General features: G+C 32.1%; 1 protein-coding gene across 2 annotated transcripts in view; it reads right to left on the minus strand.

The window, feature by feature from the left end:
• Positions 1 to 21,911, minus strand: part of LOC141504437 (serine palmitoyltransferase 3-like) — a 134,198-nt gene that overhangs the window by 98,063 nt on the left and 14,224 nt on the right. The gene's annotated exons all lie outside the window — the stretch shown is intronic.

Raw genomic sequence — 21,911 nt, forward strand, 5'->3', positions numbered from 1 at the left:
TGGCATCTCCATGATGTTCAGAAAGAGAGCTAATATATATATATATATATATATATATGTATATATATACATATATATATATATACAAGCATATAGGTTATTTTCCTTTTTTTCCTAATAATCTTTGGAAAGAGACCTATTAGTAATTTAGCTAGGTCAAAAGGCAGTTTAATAACTCTTAAAATAATTCCAGACTGCTTTCCAAAATAACTACACAGTTCTACCAAGAGTGAATCAGTATCTCAATTTTTATACATTTCCTCTAAGTTTTGTCACTTCCCCCATTCAACCATTTTAGCCAATCTGATAGGTGTAAAATAATATGTCAAGGTTGCTTTAATTTACAGTTCACTAATCAATGATGATTTAAAGCATTTTTATATGACTACAAAACACTTATGAACAAAACCCCAAAGTGAAATGGGAAATAGTCTAAAGTTCACAAGGAACTCATGGAAGAGCTCAAAAAGTAGCTTAAAAATCATAGGGGAGAGAAAAAATATTGGGAAAACAAAGGAGAATGTTGGAAGAGAATTATGAAAAAGAGAGTCAACAGATTGTAAAAAGAAAACAACTACTTAAAAAATAAATGGAAAAGGAAGTACAAAAACAACAACTTAAAAGATAGAATTGTGCAAGTGGAAGCTGACTATGTGACATCAAGGATCAATCAAACAACTTCAAAGGAATGGAAATATAAAAGTCCTCACTGGAAAAACAACTGACCTTGAAAATAGATCCAGAGGGAGTGTTAGAATCATTGGAACACCTGAAAGTTATAATCAAGAGGTAGACCTGGACTACATCTTTCAACAAATTATCAAGGAAAACTAGCCTGATGAAATGGAACCAAAGGGCAAAATAGTTACAGAAAGAATTCACTGATCACCTCAGGAAAGAGATCACAAAATAAAAGTTCCAAGGAACATTATAGTCAAATTTCAGAACTATTATATAATGGGGAAAAAATACAGCTGGTCAGAAGAAACAATTTAAACTTCAGGGAGCTAGTGTAAGGATTACATAAAACTTAGCAACTGTAACATTAAAAGATCTGAGGTCTATGAACATGAAATTCTGGATGGTAAAAGAGCTAGGAAAGAATCAGTTATATAGTAAAATAAAGCATAATATATCAAGGGGAAAAATGGTCATTCAGTGAAATAGAAGGATTTTAAGCTTTCATAAGGAGAAGACCAGAACTAAACCAAATTTGATCTCCAATATGAAGAACCAAGAGAAGCATAAACAAAAAGGGGACAGAAAATGTAAAAAGTTCAAAAGAGCTAAATTGTTTATATATCTACATGTGATTGTAGCACTAATAGAAGAAATATACAAATATAAGGTGAATTTGAGGGAATGGCACAAAAGTATTAAGGATGATAGATGGAGTGGAGATGGAAGGGAGAGGTAGAATGGAATAAATTATTTCACATGAAAGACTTATTACAGTGGAGGGGAAGATCTTAGGATGGGTAAAGGGCATTGCTTGAACCTTATTCTCATCAATATTGGCTCAAAGAGGGAATAATATACACAATCAGTTGAATATCAAAATCTAACTTACCTGACAAAGAAATAGGAGAGAAGGAGATTAAGTAAAGAGGGGTGGTGGGGTGGAGAATTAACAGAAAGGAAGGTAGATCAAGGCAAGTGGCTGAGAGTCAAAACACTGGTGAGGAAGAAAAGGAGAAAGGAGAGATGACAAACAGGAAAAAGAATAGGATGGAGGTATGTGAATATGAGTATGATTATAAAATGGAATGGATAGCAGAGTGGATAAAAAAAAAACCAAAATCACGTAATATGCTGATTACAAGAAACACACTTGAAATAGAGAGAGACACACACACACACACAGAGTAAAGGTAAGGGTTGGAGCAGATTCTATTATACTACAAATGAAGTTAAAAAAAACCCAATAGGAGTAGCAATCCTGATTTCAGATAAAATAAAAGCAAAAATAATAGACAATAAATCAATATCAATAATGTGTCTTTGACAAAGGCTTCAATTCTCAAATATGTTGGGAACTGAGTAAAAAATTATAAGAATGCAAATCAATCCCCAACTGATAAATGATTAAAGAATATTAACAATTTTCAGATGAAGAAATTAAAGTTATCAAAGGGCACAGGAAGAAGTGCTTTAAATTACTTTCAATTAGAGAAATGCAAATTAAAACAACTGAGTTACCATGCCACACCTTTCAGATGGGCTAAGATGACAAAAATGGAAAATGATAAATGTTGAAGAAGATATGGGAAAATTGGGAAACTAATGAACTGAAGTGCTGAAATGATTTGATCATTCTCAAAAACAGTTGGGAACTATGCTTAAATAGCAACTAAATCATGTACATCCTTTGATCCAGTAATATCACTGCTAGGGCTATATCCCAGAGATCATTAGAAGGAAAAGTACCCACAAAAATATTTATATATGTCCTTTTCATAGTGACAAAATATCCGAAATTGAGGGATGTCCATCAATTGGAGAATGACCAAGCTGTGGTATCTAAATGTAATGGAATACTATTGTGTTATAAGAAATAATGAATAAGCATATTTCAGAAAAATCTGGAAAGACAAGTATGAACTGATGCAAAGCGAAATGATCAGTATTAGGAAAATATTAAGCATAGGATTAGCAACATTATATGATCAACCATGAATGATTCAACTCTTTTCAATAACACAGCAAACTAAGAAATATGAAGGACTCAAGAAGGAAAATGCTATCAATGCCCTGAAAAAGAACTGATGAATTCTGAATGCAGTTTGAAGCATACTTTTTTCATTTTCTTTATTCTCTTTTGTGATTGTTTTCCTTTTGATCTTGTTTCCTCTTTTACAACTGTGACCAATACGGAAAAATAGTTTATGTGTTATCACAGGTGTAACCTATATAGTTGTTTTTCTTTATAGGAAAAGGGGAGGGAAGGGAGGAAGGAAGAAAAATTTGGAACTTAAAATCATATAAAACTGAATGCTAAAAATTGTTTTGACATGTAATTGGGTAAAAATAAAATATTATTAAAATAAAAAATGAAATTGTGAAGACATTACTAGTGAAGATTACTTTAGAGCAATTATTAGGAGCTATTTTATCTGAGTATATGCCAACAAAACTAGTAAAAAGGATGAATTTTTAAAATAATATAATCTGCTCAGATTTACAGAAGAAATGGAATATTTAAATAATCTTATATTAGAAAAGGCAACAAAATGTACATATCCTTTGATCCATCTGTGTCTATACCCTGAAGAGATCATGAAAAAGGGTAAAATCATCACTTGTACAAAAATATTCATAGCAGCTCTGTTTGTGGTGGCAAAGAATTGGAAATTGAGGGGATGTCCATCAATTGGGGAATGGCTTAATAAACTGTGGTGTGTGTGCATATATATATATATATATATATATATATATATATATATATATGTGATGGAACACTATTGTTCTATTAGAAGCCAGGAGGGATGGGAATTCAGGGAAGCCTGGAAGGATTTGCATGAACTGATGCTGAGCGAGATGAGCAGAACCAGAAGAACATTGTATACCCTAACAGCAACATGGGAGTGATGTTCAAACTTGATGGACTTGCTCATTCCATCAGTACAAAAATGAAGCACAATTTTGGGGTATCAATGATGAAGATTACCATCTATATCTAGAGAAAGAATTGCAGAGTTTGGACAAAGATCAAAGACTATTACCTTTAATTAAAAAAACCCCCTGCTATCTTACTATGTAATTTTGCCATCTCTTATACTTTATTCTTCTTCCTTAAGGATACGATTTCTCTCTCATCACATTTAACTTAGATCAATATATACCATCGAAACAATGTAAAGACTAACAGACTGTCTTCTGTGGGGGGTGGGGGGAGGGACACAAGCTTAGAGGGAAAATTGTAAAATTCAAAATAAATAAATAACTTTTTTAAAAAAAAAGAAAAGGAAATTCAACTACTTATTTAATAAACTCTCAAAGGGCGGGGGGGAACTTGAGGTCCAGATGGATTAAGAAGAAAAGTCTTCTAAACATTTAAGGAATAATTATTTCTAATCTTATATAAATTATTTGGAAAAAAGAGGTAGAAAAGGAGTCCTACCATGTTCCTTTTATGACATAAATATGGTTTTGATACCTAAACCAGAAAGTACAAAAAAGGAAACTACAGACCAATTTCTCTTATGAATATTGAAGTAACCATTTGAACTAAAATACCATGAAAATGACTAAAGCAGTATATCACAAAGTAGGATTTAACCAAGTAGGATTTAAAAAAGGTAGGTAGACCTATTCAATATTAGAAAAACTATAAACATAATTGATCATATCAATAAAATGACAAAAATTATAAGATTATATAATAGATCCAGGAAAAGATTTTGTCAGAATAAAATATCTATCCCTATCAAAAATACTAGAAAGCAGAAGAGTAAATGGAGTTAAAAAAGTAGTATTTATCAAAAGCCATGAGCAACCATTATCTGTAATGGAATCAGCTAGAAGCTTTCCCAGAAAGATCAGGGGTGAAACAAGGATATCCATTGTCACTACTGCTATTTAATACTGTTCTAGAAATGCTAGCTATAGCAGTAAGAAAAGAAAAAGCAATTAAAAGAACAAGAATAGGCAAATTCCTTTTATAACACAATTATGGTACAAATATCTAAACCTGGAAGAACCAAAACAGAGAAAAAAAATCATAGACCAATTCCCCTAACTGATGCAAAATTTTTAAATAAAATATTAACAAAGAGATTACAGCAAGTTTTCCTCAGAATATTATACTATGACCAGTTGGGATTTATACCAAGGATGCAGAACTGATTCAGCAATATAATACTTTCAGCATAATTGACAATGTCAATAACAAAACTAATAAATCATATGATTACCTCAATAGATGCTGAGAAAACTTTTAACAAAACATAGCACCCATTCCTATTAAAAACATAAGAAAACATAGAAATAAATTTTCCTCAACATGATCTCTCCAAAACTATCAGTAAATATTATATGTAATGGGGATAATCTAGAAGCATTCCCAATGAGTTACAGGTTGAAACAAGGTTGCCTGTCATTTCCACTATTATTCAATATTGAACAAGAAATGCTAACTATAGCAATACAAGAAAAAAGAAAGTGAATTAAAAAGAATAGCCAATGAGGAAATAAAACCATCACTCCTTGTAGATGATATAATTATAGGGAACCTTTGATAACTTTTAAAAATGTTGAAAAAATAATTTTATCAAAAATTGCAAGATTTAAAATAAAGACATAAAACTCATCAGCATTTTTATATATTACCAGCAAAATCCAGCAGAAATGGTAGAGAATTTCCATTTAAAATAACAGAAAATAATATCATATACTTGGAAGTATACCTGTCAAGACAAACTAAGGACATATATGAAGACAATTACAAAACACTTTTTACATAAATAAAGACATATTTAAATGACTGGGAATATTAATTTCTCATTGCTAGATCAAGAAAATAATAATAAAAATGACAGTTATACCTAAATTAATTTACTTATTTAGTGCCCTACCAATGAACTTGCCAAAGAATTATACTTTAGAGCTAGAAAAAATAATAAAATTTATCTTGAAGAACAAAAAGTCAAGATTATCAAGTAATTAATGACAAAAATGTGAAGGAAAATGGCCTAGCCATATAAGTTTTCAAACTGTATTTCAAAGCAGTAATCATCAAAATTAGTATAGAAAGATATAGAGCTGTAGGTCATTAGAACAGATTAGCTACTATAGTCAGTAAATGAGTATAGTAATCTTATACTTGATAGACACAAAGATTTAGGCCTTTGTGGTAAGAACTCTGTATTTGACAAAAAATATTAGGAAAATATGAAATGAATTTGGTAGAAACTATGAATAGACTAATATCTCATAATGTATTCTAAGATAAGGAAAGCGGGCATATGATTTAGACATAAATACATAAAAAAGACATAGAAGGAAATTAGAGTAGTATGACAATTTTTCACCATTAAGATCCATAGATAAAGGAAGAGGTTATGACTAACCAAATGATAGAATGGATCACAAGAGGTAAAATGAATAATTTTGATTATATCTAATTACAACTAAACCTTATGCAGCAGCCAAACTTGGAAGGAAAATAGAAAAGTTGGAAAGTATTTTTAAAGCAAGTTTCTCTGATAATGGACTCATTTCCCAAATATGTATTGAATGGAGTCAAATTCAAACAAATAAGAGCTATTCTCCAGATGATAAGTGGTAAAGGCATATGAAGAGAAAGTTTTCAGAAGAAATCAAAGCTATCAATGATCATGTGAAAAATTCTCTAAATCGATAATAATTTGAGAAATAAAAATTAAAATGATTCTGAGGTATTACCTCAAACTTAACAGATTAGCTAACATGACAGAAAAAAGAAAAGATTGAATACTAGAGGGAATGTGGAAAAATTTGAACTTTATTATGCTGTTAGTAGAAGTGAGAACTGGTCCATTCATTTTGGATTATAATTTGGAACTATTCCCAAATAACTATTAACCTAGGCCTTTGACTCACCATTACCATTACTAGATCTGAATCCCAAAAGGATCAGACAAAAAGGAAAAGGACCTATGTGTACAAAATTTTTATAGCTGTTCTTTTTGTAATGGCAAAGAATTGGAAATTGTGGGTGTGTCCATCAGTTGGGACTGATTAAATTTTAATATTTGATTTGATGGAATAATGTTAGGGATTGTTGTCTGTGGGAGGACTGTAAACCTTCATCACCTGGTGTCCTTGAGCACAAGAATGTGTTTTACTAAGTGCAATGGGAGTGGGAGTGGATCAGGGACTAGGGAGGATATTTAAGCACTTGTATTCTGGCAAATAAATGGAGATCTAGGAGATCTTGGAGAACTTGGAGAAATTTCCATACTTGCCTCCTGCCCCTTCGACGTTTGCCTGGGTAAGGATAAGCAAGTCCAGAAAGGAACTCAACAGAATTCTATTGTATTATAACAAATAATGAGGAGATAGTATGAGAGAAACCTGTGAAAAATTCTTTGAACTGATGCAAAGTGAAATGAGAAGAATCATGAGAACATTGTACCCAGTAACAGTAGTCTTGTAATAAAAATCAATTGTGAAATATTTAGCTACTCTAATGAAGACAGTGATCCAAGATGATTTTAAAGGCTCATGAAGAAACTATCAACCTCTAGGGAGGGAGAGAGAGAAAGTGGGAACTGTTGAATTCTAAATGTAAAACAAGGTATACTTTTTTGGAAGGTAACATGGCTAATCTGGAACCATGGTTTGTTTAATTTCACATATATACTGATTATCTTATTGCTTGCATTCTTAATGGGTTGAGTAAGTAGTTAGATGGAAGGAGATTATTTGAGCTCAAATTACAAAGGAAAAAGAATGGTAAAAATAAATAATTAAAATAAAAGAAATAGTTTCCTATGATGGGTAGTTTCTTCATGTGACTTAATAATTGATTCTTAGGCCTAAAAGTACTCAAAATAACTGACAAAGTGATAAAATTCACATTCAAAGGAAGGTTACTATAAAAATATAGAACTAAAGAAACAAATGAAAGCTTTAAGAAGTTAAATGTATTCCATATAAAGAAAAGTTTTAATTTTTGCTTCTCTCAGTGTCTAAGATTTGTTATTTTGAAATGGATCATCACATGAGTAATATGCCTTTGAATCAATGTTGGAAGCTTTTGGGTTTGAGGTGTTAGTTTTGTTATCCATAGTTTACTGATATTGAAAGTCTTATTACATGATGAATTTAGTTAGGAAAATCTGGTTATAATAGTGTCAATATTAAGTTTATTTTATGACCCAAACTGCTCATTTTAAATAAGGACTCTCGTTTTGTAAACTATAAGCTAAATCTCTGATAGAAAATGTTTTCCTGTTTTCCTTTCTTAACTCCAATAATAAATATATATATATATATATATATATATATATATATATATACAAATAAATATTCTTACATGTATTTTGTGTATACATATATAGACATATAATTTCTCTGTCCCAGTATCTTGAGTTGACCTGAGCAGATAAAATATCTTTTCAATGAGATTTACACTTTTGTTCCATTCTGTCTCTCATCTTCTCCCTAGTTCTCCATACCATTAAATTGGTAGGAATTCATGACAATTCTTATGGGATATATAGACTTAAATAGATTTTAATATTCATCACTGGAAATCATATCTTCTTTGTTGAGATCAGATCCCTTGAAATATGAGATCAAGCAATTAGAAGAGATAGAAAAGAGGAAAGTGACTGCATTTATTTACAATATGAATTTTAGGGAATTATCTGTGACATGGTGAAAATGAAGTTATTTAGATGAAAACACAAGTGATATGTGCCAGAGGCAGTTCTTTCTGTTTCAGAGGCCACCCCCTTTATCCATAAGACTTTATTGCTTCTATAACATTTTCAAGTTTTCAAAGTTCTTTCAACCCATTACTTCATTTTATTCTCACAACTCAGAGAGGCAGGTGCTAGAAATAATATCAGACTTTAGATTTTCCTGCTCATCAAACTCTAAACTCAGAGAAGGGTCAGAGATGGAATCTGCACCCATGGTTGTTTTCTTTCTTTTCTTTCTTTTTAACTTCAGTACTACATATAATTTATCATGTTTTTTCTTACTTTATTTCCATAGAAGTTAGAGATAATAATTTGTTGCCTTGTTCCTTAAACTTTTCCATGGTGGTATAAACCTTAATAGACTGTTGGGTGGTCCAATGGATAGAAACCTTGGCCTGGAGTCAGAAAGTCCTGAGTTCAAACGCAGATTCAGATACTAACTAGCTGTGTGACTATGGGTGAGTCATATAACCTCCTTCATCTCAGGTTCCTTAACTATAAAATGATCTGCAGAAGGAAATGTCAAACTATCCCAGTATCTTTATTAAAACCCCAAATGGGATCACAATGAGTCCACATGACTGAAAGGACTCACCACCAACAACATAAACTTTCAATAAATAAATTATTGACAGAAACTTTGTGGTAACATCCTCTAAAATTATTATTTGAAATCCCCTTTAGGGTCAGCTAGGTGGTGCAGTGGATTAGAGCACTGGCCCTGAAATCAGGAGAACCTGAGTTCAAATCCGACCTCAGATACTTAACAATTATCTAGCTGTGTGAGCCTGAGCAAGTCACTTAACCCACTGCCTTGTAAAAACAAACAACAAAAAGTTCATTAATGTAACAATAATTATTCTAGCAAACTTCTGTCAATTAGTCCTCCTCACTACAGGGATGGTATTCTATTTATTGTACAAAATAGCTGCCCCAAAATACTGGTGTAATGGAAAAAAATTTTGCATTAGTGCTGTCAATCTCCCACCTTGTTCTCATAACTCAAGATCATTAAAATGGTTGGTACCTCATCTTACTGCAACATATCCCATCTCTTAGTCAACTCACAGACCTTAGTTGGAGGTAATTTTAAGACATTTAGCAGGTATTCAGAAATTTTTCTTGATTTATTCAGTAGTGATATATTCCTTTCAAAATTTCCTTTATGGGGATGGGATGGCTAGGTGGCACAGTGGATAAAGTACCAGCACTAAAATCAGGACAACCTGAGTTCAACCTGAGTTCAAATCCAACCTCAGACACTTAATAATTACTTGGCTGTATGGCCTTGGGCAAGCCACTTAACCACATTTCGTTGCAAAAACCTAAAAAAAAATTCCTTTATGAGATTAATTTTATTTGTTAGGATGAAATTTGTTGAGGGCAAGTTGCTTTAGACTACCCATGGCTATTCTTTTTGGAAGGTATTTGGTCTTGTGACCCCTTCACACCCTGGTAATTTTCTTATTGGAGATCCATGAGAATGTAATATAATCTGTCCCACATCTATTAATTAGTTTCTCTTAAGTTCAAAGTAATAATAATAGACTGTAATATTTGAAAAGTCTGTATTTCAGATCACAAGTGAACATAGGTTTTCCCTGGATAGGATAATTTGGTCTTTTCTTTAAAAGATGGATTTATTTAACTGGAAGAAGATATAGTGGGTTTTAGACATAGCAAATGCCTTTTCCCCCGCAAGGATACTCTTTGATGATTATTTGATCATCTTGCCTGGACCAGCCTGGTCTGGTAGGACTATATATTGGTTTAGTTTTAATCTAGCCATCAGTCTACAACTCTTTCTGGGGGTCAGACAAAAGGACTGAGGTGAGAACAAGTGAGGTTCTTTCACAAAGAGCCATCTGCCACAAAGCAATCCTGGGAATTTGCCAGTGAGAGATTCCTGGTAGCTTTTTTCCTTGTGACCAGCCAATTCTGTGCATATTAAAGGAATTTCTCTGGGCACCCAGTCTGCTGGACTTTCTCCATCTACTGCTGGAATAGCATGATGTGTTGAAGACAAGTATGTTTTAACTCTGAATTCACAATCCAGCTGCTTCTCTTTGGTTCATCAGTGGTTCTTTGAAGGGGACAGCAAGTGTTAGGAATGATTTTGCAACAATTTATATAATGTCTTATTTAAATGGAAAGGACCAGACATTAAAATCTTAGAAATTTTGGAATGAACAGTATGTTAGTGACTAAGAGAACTTAACAGGGATATAGAATATGTTTCAGCTGTGAGCTCTGAAAAGGAGACCAGATATTCTTATGTCCCCCACTCCTATGGTTTCTTTCTCAATTTAATGATTATCATAATTTAGATTTTGGAAAATTTCTTCATTTAATTCAATGAGAATTAATTCTTCTAGTTAAGTCTATTAATTTATTGGCTTCATCAATTGATAGCTGATAGGGAGCAGAGTTCAAGAACAATGGAAACAAAGAAGTGAAGGAAACTGTCTTAATAATGGTATTATTGATAGTAATACTTCTTAATGTAGCCAGGAAAAAATTGTTGAGTTCCTACTATGTACCCAGCAGAATGTGGAAAGAAATTAGAAAATGTGGTCCCCTCCACTCATTGAATCTGTAATCCTGGATTGGAAAACAAAGCACACGTATATATGGAGGCAAAGATATCTCCTTAGGTGCCCCCCCCCCCCCCCCCGCCAACCCCGGCTCTTCTCTCTAAGAAAAGGACCATTCATTTTTTTTCTTTTAGTCTTCATTTAATTTCAGTCTATGAATTTTATATCACCTTCTCTTCTAAATATATTCCTTCTCCCTCCTTTCCCCTGTCTTATTAAAATAAAGGATCAAAGGAGAAAAAGTAGTTCAGAAAAACTAACCAATAAATCATTAATAACTATATTGTTGGAATCCAGTGGAATCTACTTTTACACCTATTAAGTTCCTACATCTATAAGAATGGGAGAGGTGAATTTTCTCAACTTTAAAATGAAGTTTGGTTATCATTGCAACGTTCAATTTTCTCTTTGGTTCTGAGCATTTATATTATTGTAGTCAATTTTCCTTATTGTCCTAATTCATTTGATAGTAATTCATCAGTCTTCCTGTGCTTCTCTGTATTCTGATGGCATAGTAACATTCTATTGTTTTTACATACCATTTTATTTGCCAATTCCTAGTTAATTCACTAGAACTTTATTTCCTGTTCTCTACTATAAAAATTCACTATTTTAAATAATTTGGTGTATGTAGAATTACCTTGAGTTAAATGTCTGACTGAGATTTCTGAACAAAAAAGGGGAATTATGTTTTTATTTTTTTTTAATATAACACAATCTTTCCACAGCCCCTTTTCTCATTGACTAGTTCCATCTTTTTTTTTTTATCCTGCTGGATATTACATACCAATCAAAACAGACCTGAAACAGCCATATTTTTTTCTTATTCATTTGCAGCAATCTTTCATGACCATTAATAGTTTGAAATTCTTTTGAGAATTGTTTGTTCATATCCTTGGAGCACATAATCATGAGACAAAGGTTCTTGATTTTGCATGGATGTAGGCATTTCTAAATGTCTTGATTATCAGAAGTTTATCAGACATATTTGATACAAATTAACAGTTGCTCTTCTTAAGTTAGCTATTTTGAATTTACTCCTTCAAAGAAATGAATCAGCTGGTTTTAGAGCAAGGCTTATTTTTTTCCCCCTAGTAGAATGTAAAATCCTTAAGGGCCGGGCTGTTTCATTTTTGTTTTTGTCTCTCACTATAGACAGTGTACTTTCAATAAATACCTGTTGAGTTAAATTTAAATGCCCTGGAAGAAGGTCTGCAATCATTCTGGGGAAGGAAGACTTTACCACATTAATTATAGATTTCAAGTTTAATTTTAAAATAAAAATAAATAACAATATAATAATAATAATAATATTTTCCCCCAATCACATGTAAAATAATTTAAACTTTTTTAACATACTGAATTCCAAATTCTCTCACTTTCTCCCCTACTGTCCAAATGAGAAGGGAGGCAATTTGATATAGGTTACACATGTATAGTCATGCAAAACAGATTTCTATATGTCATTCTATGAAAGAAAACACATTAAAAAAAGAACCAAAGCAAAAGTTCTTTCTCATTATAAATCCTTCAGAATTGTCTTGAGGTAATTCATCCACAATTGATCACCATACAATATTGCTGTTACATTGTACAGCATTTAACTTTGTGCTCATTCATGTGTTAGTATTTTTAGATTTTTCTGAGAGCATCCTGTTCATTTCTTATAGCACAATCACATATAACACTTTGCCCAGTCATTTCCCACTTGATGGACATCCCTTCCATTTCCAATTCTTTGCCAATGCTAAAAGAACTGCTATAAATATTTAGATCCTTTTACTTTTTTTCCCTTTGGGGTACAGATCTAGTAGTGGTATTGCTTGGTCAAAAGATAAGCATGGTTTTATAGCCCTTTGGGCACAGACCCAAATCAACATCCAGAGTGAATAAATAGAAGAAAACTTTACCAACAGTACTACAGTGTTTTAATTTTCCCACATCTCCTCTAGCATTTGTCATTTTCTGTAGTATTGTTCTATAAGAAATCATGAGTTGATGGACTTTAGAAAAGCCTGGAACAACTTGCATGAACTACTGCTGAGTGAAGTGAGCAGAACCAAGAGAATGTTGTATACATTAACAGCAACATTGTGAGATGATCAACTGCAATGGATGGACTCCTCTCAGCAGTTCACTGATCAAGGACAGTCCTGAGAGACCTGTTATGGAAAATGTCATCCAAGAGAAAAAACTATGGGGTCTGAATCCAGAGCACAGCATACTGTTTTCACTTTTTAAAACTTATTTTGTTTTTTCTTTCTCGTACTGATTTTTTTTCCTTGGTTCTAATTCCTCTTTCACAATATGACTAATTTAGCCTTCTTCAATAACAAAGGACAAGAAACAACCAACCAATCATGTTAAACATGATTGTATATGTACAACCTATATCAGATTACTTGCTGCCATGGAACTCAAAAGCTTACAAAAAGATGAATGTTGAAAACTATCTTTATATGAAAAAGTAAAGTAAAGTAAAATAACATTAAAAAAAAGAAAACTTGTAGTGTTCTCCAGCAATTCATAGTTCCAACGACACGGCTATCATCGAAACATCCCTATTCATCCTCCTCAATCTGCCTCTTCTCTAAGATTTGACTTTAAAGCAGTTCACCCTTTCCAATGTGCTCTATGCAATGTCTGTTCAATAACTGACATAACTTTATGTCCTCTTAAACCTTTCCTTTCTCAGTTCTTCAATCTTATTGTATTCCCTGAGACCTGATTTTCTCCTTGATGACAGTTTCCTTGGCCACCCTTTCCAACCCTCCCTTCACTTTTACTCACTTCTCTCCTCTTGTACCCCAAATTACTTGTTGTGGGGGCTGTAATATTGCCAACTTCTAGGCTCTCCCTTTCTTACCATCACACAGTACCCTCTCCTTCAAAGTTCTTTCAATTTATATTTATCTTCCAGTCAAGATTATGGTATAGTTGTTTATTTACCAGCCTCCAGGATCCTCTTCTTTCCTCATTGAGTTCAATGTTAGACTCATAATTTTTCTTTTCTCCTCAACTCCTGCCCTCATATACAAAGTGATGCTCCATTAACCACCATAATTGTCAAAATTTTCTCATTTCCTTGGATTTAATTTTCCTCCCCATCTTAGCTACACAGAGTTAGTTTTACCCCTTGACTTTGCTTCCATATGTTTCAATCTCATGTTCATGAACTCTGAAATCCCCTCATTTGATAACAATCGATTGTCAATCTATCTCTCTACTTCTGTGAAAAACCTTAACCCTGTCCTTGATCCTCACCATGGTCTTCAGCCTCTTCACCTCTCCGTTCCTTCCCAGATCATCCTCTCTGCACCTATTCAGATCTACACTGTCATCCTGAATATCTTGGTCCTTTATGCTATGGAAGATCTTGCCCTGCCAAATTTCAATCTTGCATTATTCCTGCCATCTATTGTCTTTGTCTCTACTTATGTGTTACTGAATGATGAAATTATACTGTGTGAGTACACTACAAAAATCTCAATGGGGCTCTCACTATATTGAGGCAATCCTTTTATACCCCACCCCCAACCATCTCATGATCCTCCCACTCACTAGAGCAACTTTCCCGTTCTTTTTTATTCCTCCTCAAGCCTCCTCCACTTTCAAAAACTTTCATGTTCTTGTGAGCACGAAAAATCAATATGTAGAACTGCAGCTTTTCCTTCAACAAGGTTGAGATTCTTGCCAACTAATCAAGAATTAGATAGCTAATAGCTTCTGTCTGCTTTTTCTGTTTCTAATCTCTTCCAACAGTTCAGAAATATCTGATTTTTTAATTCACTACTATTTCCTTCATCTATATGACTTAATTTTTTCCACCCTAGACTCAACTCTCCTATCTCCTATATCAATGACTTAAATGAGTCTTATAGCACTCAGGATCTTATATTACAATAACAATTGCTTCTTCCCTCCCTATTGAATTTTAGTTCTGCTAACTATATGTGCCTACAAAGAAAAAAACAAATTTCTTCTAATAATGTACTTTCTATTCAAGAGTATAGCATTTTTATCTGAAATCAGTGATTATGAGATTGATCAATAACTCTATCCCTGAAATTCATGTCATTTAATTTCAAAGTACTCATTTGTATTGTATTTGTATTGCCTTGATTGCCATCTAATGAATAATAATGTCCTTTTATGAATTAAACTTGGAGTTTAAATGAGATTTTACTTCTCTTACACTGATCTTATAAAAATAAACACTGAACCTAGAGGGTGTACACTGGGTCCAAATTCATGTTCAAATATTTACTAGCTTTTTAAAAAAAATTTCTATATCCAGTCAATTTTCAATATTTTTGCATTTAACTTTTACAAGTTCAAACATTTGTGTAATTTTATTAGTAACATCATTTTCACTTTCACATTGGCAACTGTTGAGCAGAGAAAAAAATGAGAGGCATGATGTGTGCCAGTTTGTGGAGTAGTTGGTAAAGAACCCCTCTCTCCATGATTTGTTGCATATTTTCATTGTTTAGTATACAGTACAATGCCTTCACATCACCATCTGACACAGTGGAAGGTAAGATTTATGTTAAAAAGTTTTCATTTTAATAATGTTATTTGTTGTACAGCATTTGTAGTGCTACAGATTTCATGTATTATAAAAAGTGAATATTGTCAGAAATAAATTTTTATTGATATATTTGCATAAAAGGTCTTGGCAACTCCTACTGTAAAGGAAAGATGGTATTGGAATTCTATATTTCAGAAAGCAAACAATAAAGGCTTACAGCCAAGGATAACTTAGCTTGTAAAATTGAATATAATCCTACATAAGGAAAAGACTTTAATAGATGACTTAATTCTAATAAAATAAATGGAGCTCAGGAGACACTTCGAAATACAACACATGGTTTGTTATTATTTTGATTAAAAATGATGTTAATAGATGACATTTAAACTCTGAGATTTCCAAAGTTCTTAACATTATCTCAACTGATCCTCAGAATAATTTTGTTGGGCACTGTTATTCTTTTTTTATACATGAAGAAATCTCTAGTGAGAATTTAAAGGATTGGCTAAGAATCACAAAACTAAATCACTGAAGCAGGATTTGAATTAGGACTTCCTAACTTCATGCTATCTCTCTGACTCATGTGAATGTTGCTTAATTTGACCTCCAAGAGACCTGATCAAGAGGTACATAGAATTTGTATAGCCTATATTACATTGCATTCTTTCAAGGAGAGGGAGGAGGGAACAGGAAAAAATGTCAAACTCAAAACCTTGCAAAAAAAAAAAGATTGTTGAAAACTACTGTTGCACATAATTGGAAAAATAAATAAAAATATTTTTTCAAGAAGAGGTACATAGAAAGGGTATTATGTTTGAGTATTTGAAAGACAGTCCATTGATGAAATATTCATTTTTTAATATGAGAGAAGAAACAAGTTTTCCTTCAGAACCCTAATATTAGGATGGCTTTTTGCTCTGTTCTGATGATTTTAAGAGAAGAAAGAAACGGAAGGGAAAAGGAAAACACTACAGAAGAATGAAAAGGAAGCTAAAATAATGTACTATTTCACATTATAGGGATAAAGAATATGTTTGCTTATTTTGTTTGTAATAAGAAGGAAGCAAGTGTATCAGATGCATATGGTTATACAAATTGGTATAATAATTGGTAAAACTATTGGTGTAACTGGGAGAATTAAAAGAAAAAGATATAGATCAGTGTCTAGTGAATATCATTATAGAACAATGCTAAATAAAATAATAGTAAGGAAGTCATATGGAAAAGATTATAATGTATTCTAGGAATGCAGATTTGCTCAGTTAAAGGAATATTTAGGGGTGGCTAGGTGGCGCAGTGGATAAAGCACTGGCCTTGGAGTCAGGAGTACCTGGGTTCAAATCTGACCTCAGACACTTAATAATTACCTAGCTGTGTGGCCTTGGGCAAGCCACTTAACCCCATTTGCCTTGCAAAAAAAAAACCTTAAAGGAATATTTAAATATGAGTGAATGGATGAATGACTATTTGTTAAATGCTTACTATCTGTAAAGTACTCTATGAAATACAAGGGATACAAAAGAATAATGTAATGAGAAGACAACATATATGAAATGCTTATGGTGCAAGTTTATTATCCTTTCTACTGATAAAATCATATAAGTTTTTTACATTGAACCATTTAACAGAGGCAAAAACTTTTATTTTCTTAGGCTACTATGAAATTTTTCAGGCAGCTTTTCTACAGTTTGTTTCCCAGTATGATGTCTGGGGACACTTGTTTTAAAAGCTTTGTATAGCAGACTTGGGTTTGTCCCCCATCAGGGTCTGAGCTGATGGACAAGGTAGATGGTGCTTGACTTTTTTGGCTTATTTCTTTCTATCACTCGCTTTCACAAAGATATGCATATGTATGTATGTTTGTATATACATATGTATAGACATAGACATACATATACACAAATATTATATATGTGGGAATTGGTCACATACATACATCCACACATACACAGGTAGTTTTGTATATATATATATATGTATAAAGTCATGTTCCATGCATGTATATATATGTACATATGTACATATGTATATATTTCAAGGGATATGAAAAGGAAGCTCTCAAAGGAAGAAATTCAAACTACTAGATGTCAGTTTAAAAAAATGCTCTGAATTAATAATATTTAGAAAAATACAGATTAAAATGCCATTTAGATTCTACTTCATATCTATCAGATTGGAAAAGTTGACAGTAAAAAAGAATATATTAATTATTGGATTGCATGAAGAAAAAGATATTCTAATAAACTGTTGTAAATTGGTCCAACCATTCTGGAAAGCAGTTTGAAAGTATGCTTCAGAATGTCCTTGATCTATTTATTCATTTATCTAGATATACTACAACTAGTTTATACATCTCAAAGACTTATAATATGGGTAATCATATCAGTATTTATGGCAATTCTATTTATAGGGAGAAAAAAAACTAGAAACTAAAGTGAAACATCAAAACACCAATTGGGGAACATCTGAACAAATTATGTTATATGAATGTAATGTAATTTTATTATGCCATAATGAAGTATTTTAGAGAAGTCTATGTAAGAAGATTTGTATAAATTGAAGAAAAAAGAAGAAAAGAGGGTCATTGAAATATTTTTGAAATATGCATAGAAGTGAACAGAAGGAAGGATGGAAGGAAACAGTAAAACAGTGTTTTGATGTATGACAGTTATATAAAGGAGAGCAAAGGATTCATAATCTTTTTCTGTTTTAATTTGAACATGAAAATGGTTATTTTATTTTTAACTTTTTAAAATTCAGAATTAAAAAAGTAAAATAACCTGACATATTATAGGCTTTTTAAAATTTTTTTTGCTGAAGAAAATCTGTCCAAATAAAGAAGAAGAAGTTTTGGTATTGGTCAAAAAAATTACTACATTTTAAAAAATGTACTAATCTTATACAAATACAAATCTTATAAAATAAGGTTTTGAATCACTCTTCTGTTCTTTATGTATATTTAAGAGGGGAGAGAGGAATTTCAACCCCTTAAATTGTAGGGGAAGTGACTGTATTTAACCTGGAATTCAAGTTTCAAGGTGAGAACCTTTTTAATTGAATATTACCCTTCCCTCCCCCCCCCCAAAAAAATCCCCATCCCAATCAAAAAAACTTTGTATTCACAGTGTTCCCAGGTAGAGGAAAAAAAATGAATACATTTTCCCCTCTTAAGAGGATGAGTTCTTTAAATAATAGAAGTCAGAGATGGAGATTAGAATCTATAATGTCTTCACAGGGTTTGGATACTGCAACCAAAATCGGTCTCTGGGCAGTTTCATATCTGGTTCTTGGCACTCTTCAGTGTTTGAGTTAGAGATTCCTAGTAATTCAGTTTATATATTTGAGGCTTTATGATCTCTTATAGTTTCGATAAACCACATGCTAACATCTGCAAGGGATTTTTAATAATAATCCTTATTAAAGCACTTATATTAATCCTCATGATACCTATGAGAAGGTTGATTATCTTAGAGTTTTTCTGGCCAACAAACACAAAGATTAAAAGCCAAAATGTTGATTTCTTGTTATTAATTAGAAGAAAAAGTAAAATGTGGAAAAGGAATAGTTCTAATACTACAGATTATGAATAGTGTTCTGTTGTACAGTGCTGTTATAAAGTTATGACATCATAAAGCTGGTCAGTTCTGTCAATAATTAAAAAAACCCTACAGTATCAGCAATACATTTATTCATTTCTCCAGGCATCATGGTAGATGCATGAATTTGCTTTTCATAGTATGATGGGCTAAAATACTTTTCTGTTTGTACTGTGATTTAGGAAGGATTTAGATTACATGAGGGTCATTTAAGTCTATTTGGAAATGGTGAACTCCAACAGTAGTTAGATCACACATTTTACAAAATATAATTTTGTTCAAGCCATTCCTATTTATTTCATGAGTTTGGACCATCTGAATCATTGGCAACTAAATACACGGAATATTTCAAATATTGCTAATAACCTCAAATATCCACTGGTGCCAAGTACTCTTTAAGGTCCTGATTCACTAAGAGGCTCATTTTCAAATTTTCTCAAAATTCTTTATGACATCAGTGGAAATTCTTAGCCAATGGAAAGCCCTGAATTAGCTATTATGAAAAGAAAAAGACAAAGAAACATATATATTTATCATCATCATCATTATCATCATCATCATATAACTAGAATTGATATAGCACTTTAAGTTTTACAAAGCACTTTACAAATATTATATACTTTGATTCTTATAACATCCTACAAATTCAGTACTTTTTAAAAGGGGAAACTCAGATAGACAAAGGTTAGGTGATTTGCCCAGAGTCACATAACTAGTATCTATCTGAGGTTGAATTTGAACTTAGGTTTAGGTGTTCCTCATTCTAGATCCAGTACATTACTTACTATGCTAACTGCTTCAGGCAAAATGAGATAGAACAAAATAAAAAACAGCTTCCTCAATATAAGAATCTGTCCTTAATCTTTCTACTAATCTATGGAGTATTATAATATTCTTTTATCCACATTGTAATATTTTCTACCTTCTTTCCACTTGTCATATTCTTTTAGATACTGAAAGAGGTGGAAAGGATCTTAAAGTCATATAATCTACCCCTTATTTTACAAAAGAAGAAACTGAGACCCAGAGTTATAAAGTAATCTACCTAAGTTCCCATGAGTCATAAACAGAAGAGCTAGGATTAAAAAACTAAGTCCTTTGACTCTAACTTGAATCCTCCTTATCTATATCATCTGACTCAAATACTATAATCTCTTCTAATTATTTGTGATTATACCAGCTTTCAATGATCTTTTTTTCTCCTTTCTTCCTATACCTTCCCTCTGAGCTTGTAGCATTTATTGTTTATAAACCTCATTTATCATTCTTCTTGCTGTTTTATTTTTAGCCACTCTTTATGCATATATCCTGTCACTCAAGAGTTTGGACTATATCTTATTGTGGCATTTTGCCCTCATGTCAAAAGTTGTAGCCATACAATAAATAGAAATTGTTAATGATGCAGATTGATAATAATATAAACCAAAAGTTAAATAGGAAGATGCATTTGACAATTTTAAATTCATGAAGTTTGATAGAACATGAAGGAATCTAATATGGCTCTTTATCATAAATGTTTTCTTTTAAACATAGATATTATCCTGAAAATACTAGATTGACTATCAATTATAGAATGATATGATTACAGAAGAAACAAAATTTCAGATGACCCCTAAAAAATGGAAAAGATGTATACTTAACATAAGGAGGCTGCTAGCTGTTACCAGTGATGACTTTTGTTTGAGGAATGGTATAAAAGACCTTATCAGATAGGACTATAGAGCGACAATTTTACAAGTAGATGGCTTGAGTATAATGAGTATCCCTGAAATATTAAGAGACCTTAGAGGACAAGTTTTGAGTTCCTCTGTAGGGGAACTAGAAAATATGAACAGAAATCACCTAGAATAACAAGGTACAGGTGGATATCATTCAACATTGGTGAAGGGAGGACTCTGATAATAAGATCATGGATTTTTAAAATATTGATGATGTTAAAATTTTTTTTACTTATAAAATTTTGAAGAAATGTTCTTTTATTTCTTCTTGTGGAACAACAAAGCAATCAGTGCAGTTGATAAAATTAAACAATCAGTGAATTGAAACTCAATCTTTCATTTTGTTTTGTAGGTAGCAATTGAATTTCCTTATGGATCATATTTATGGGCAGTTTCCCCCTGTTAGACTGTTGTGAATACTGAGAGTTGATTGATATTAATATTTTACTGTCTTAAAATGTACAACATTTCTGAGCAAAGTGTAAATAGAGGTGAATTTAATGTTAATAACTATCATTTACATAGCACTTTAAGGTTCGAAAAAATACATTATAAATATCTCATTTTATTCTCTAAACTGTCTTAGGAGGTAGATGCTGTGATTATTCTCAGTTTATGGTTGATAAACCTGAAATTATATTCCAATTGTTACGTTTCCAAAGTCATACAACTAGTAAGAGAGGTCTTTTTGACCCATGGTCTATTCTTTATACACTGTGACTGCTTCTTGGTAGTTTGGCAGGTATGGAGCAACCTTTGCATTTACAAGAAATTAATTTGATTCATAAACCATACTGACTTTCTATTTAGACAACAATCTATCAGCTATTTCATGATCAAGGATTATGTTAATAGCAATATAATAATTATAATAATATATAACAATTATGATAATGATCAAGGACTTATTGACACTATCTCTAGTTGTGTGTAATTTGTCTTCTTTTCAAATGACTAAATGTTTTTAGGAAAAATTTTGGTCTTTTTTTCCTTTGTGTTTTAATCTTTCAATTATCTACACACTTCTCTCAAGAATCTTGCTTTTCGAGGTAATAGATTTAGAA

This window comes from Macrotis lagotis, chromosome 1 (genome assembly GCF_037893015.1).
Source record: "Macrotis lagotis isolate mMagLag1 chromosome 1, bilby.v1.9.chrom.fasta, whole genome shotgun sequence".
Lineage (NCBI taxonomy): Eukaryota > Metazoa > Chordata > Mammalia > Peramelemorphia > Peramelidae > Macrotis > Macrotis lagotis.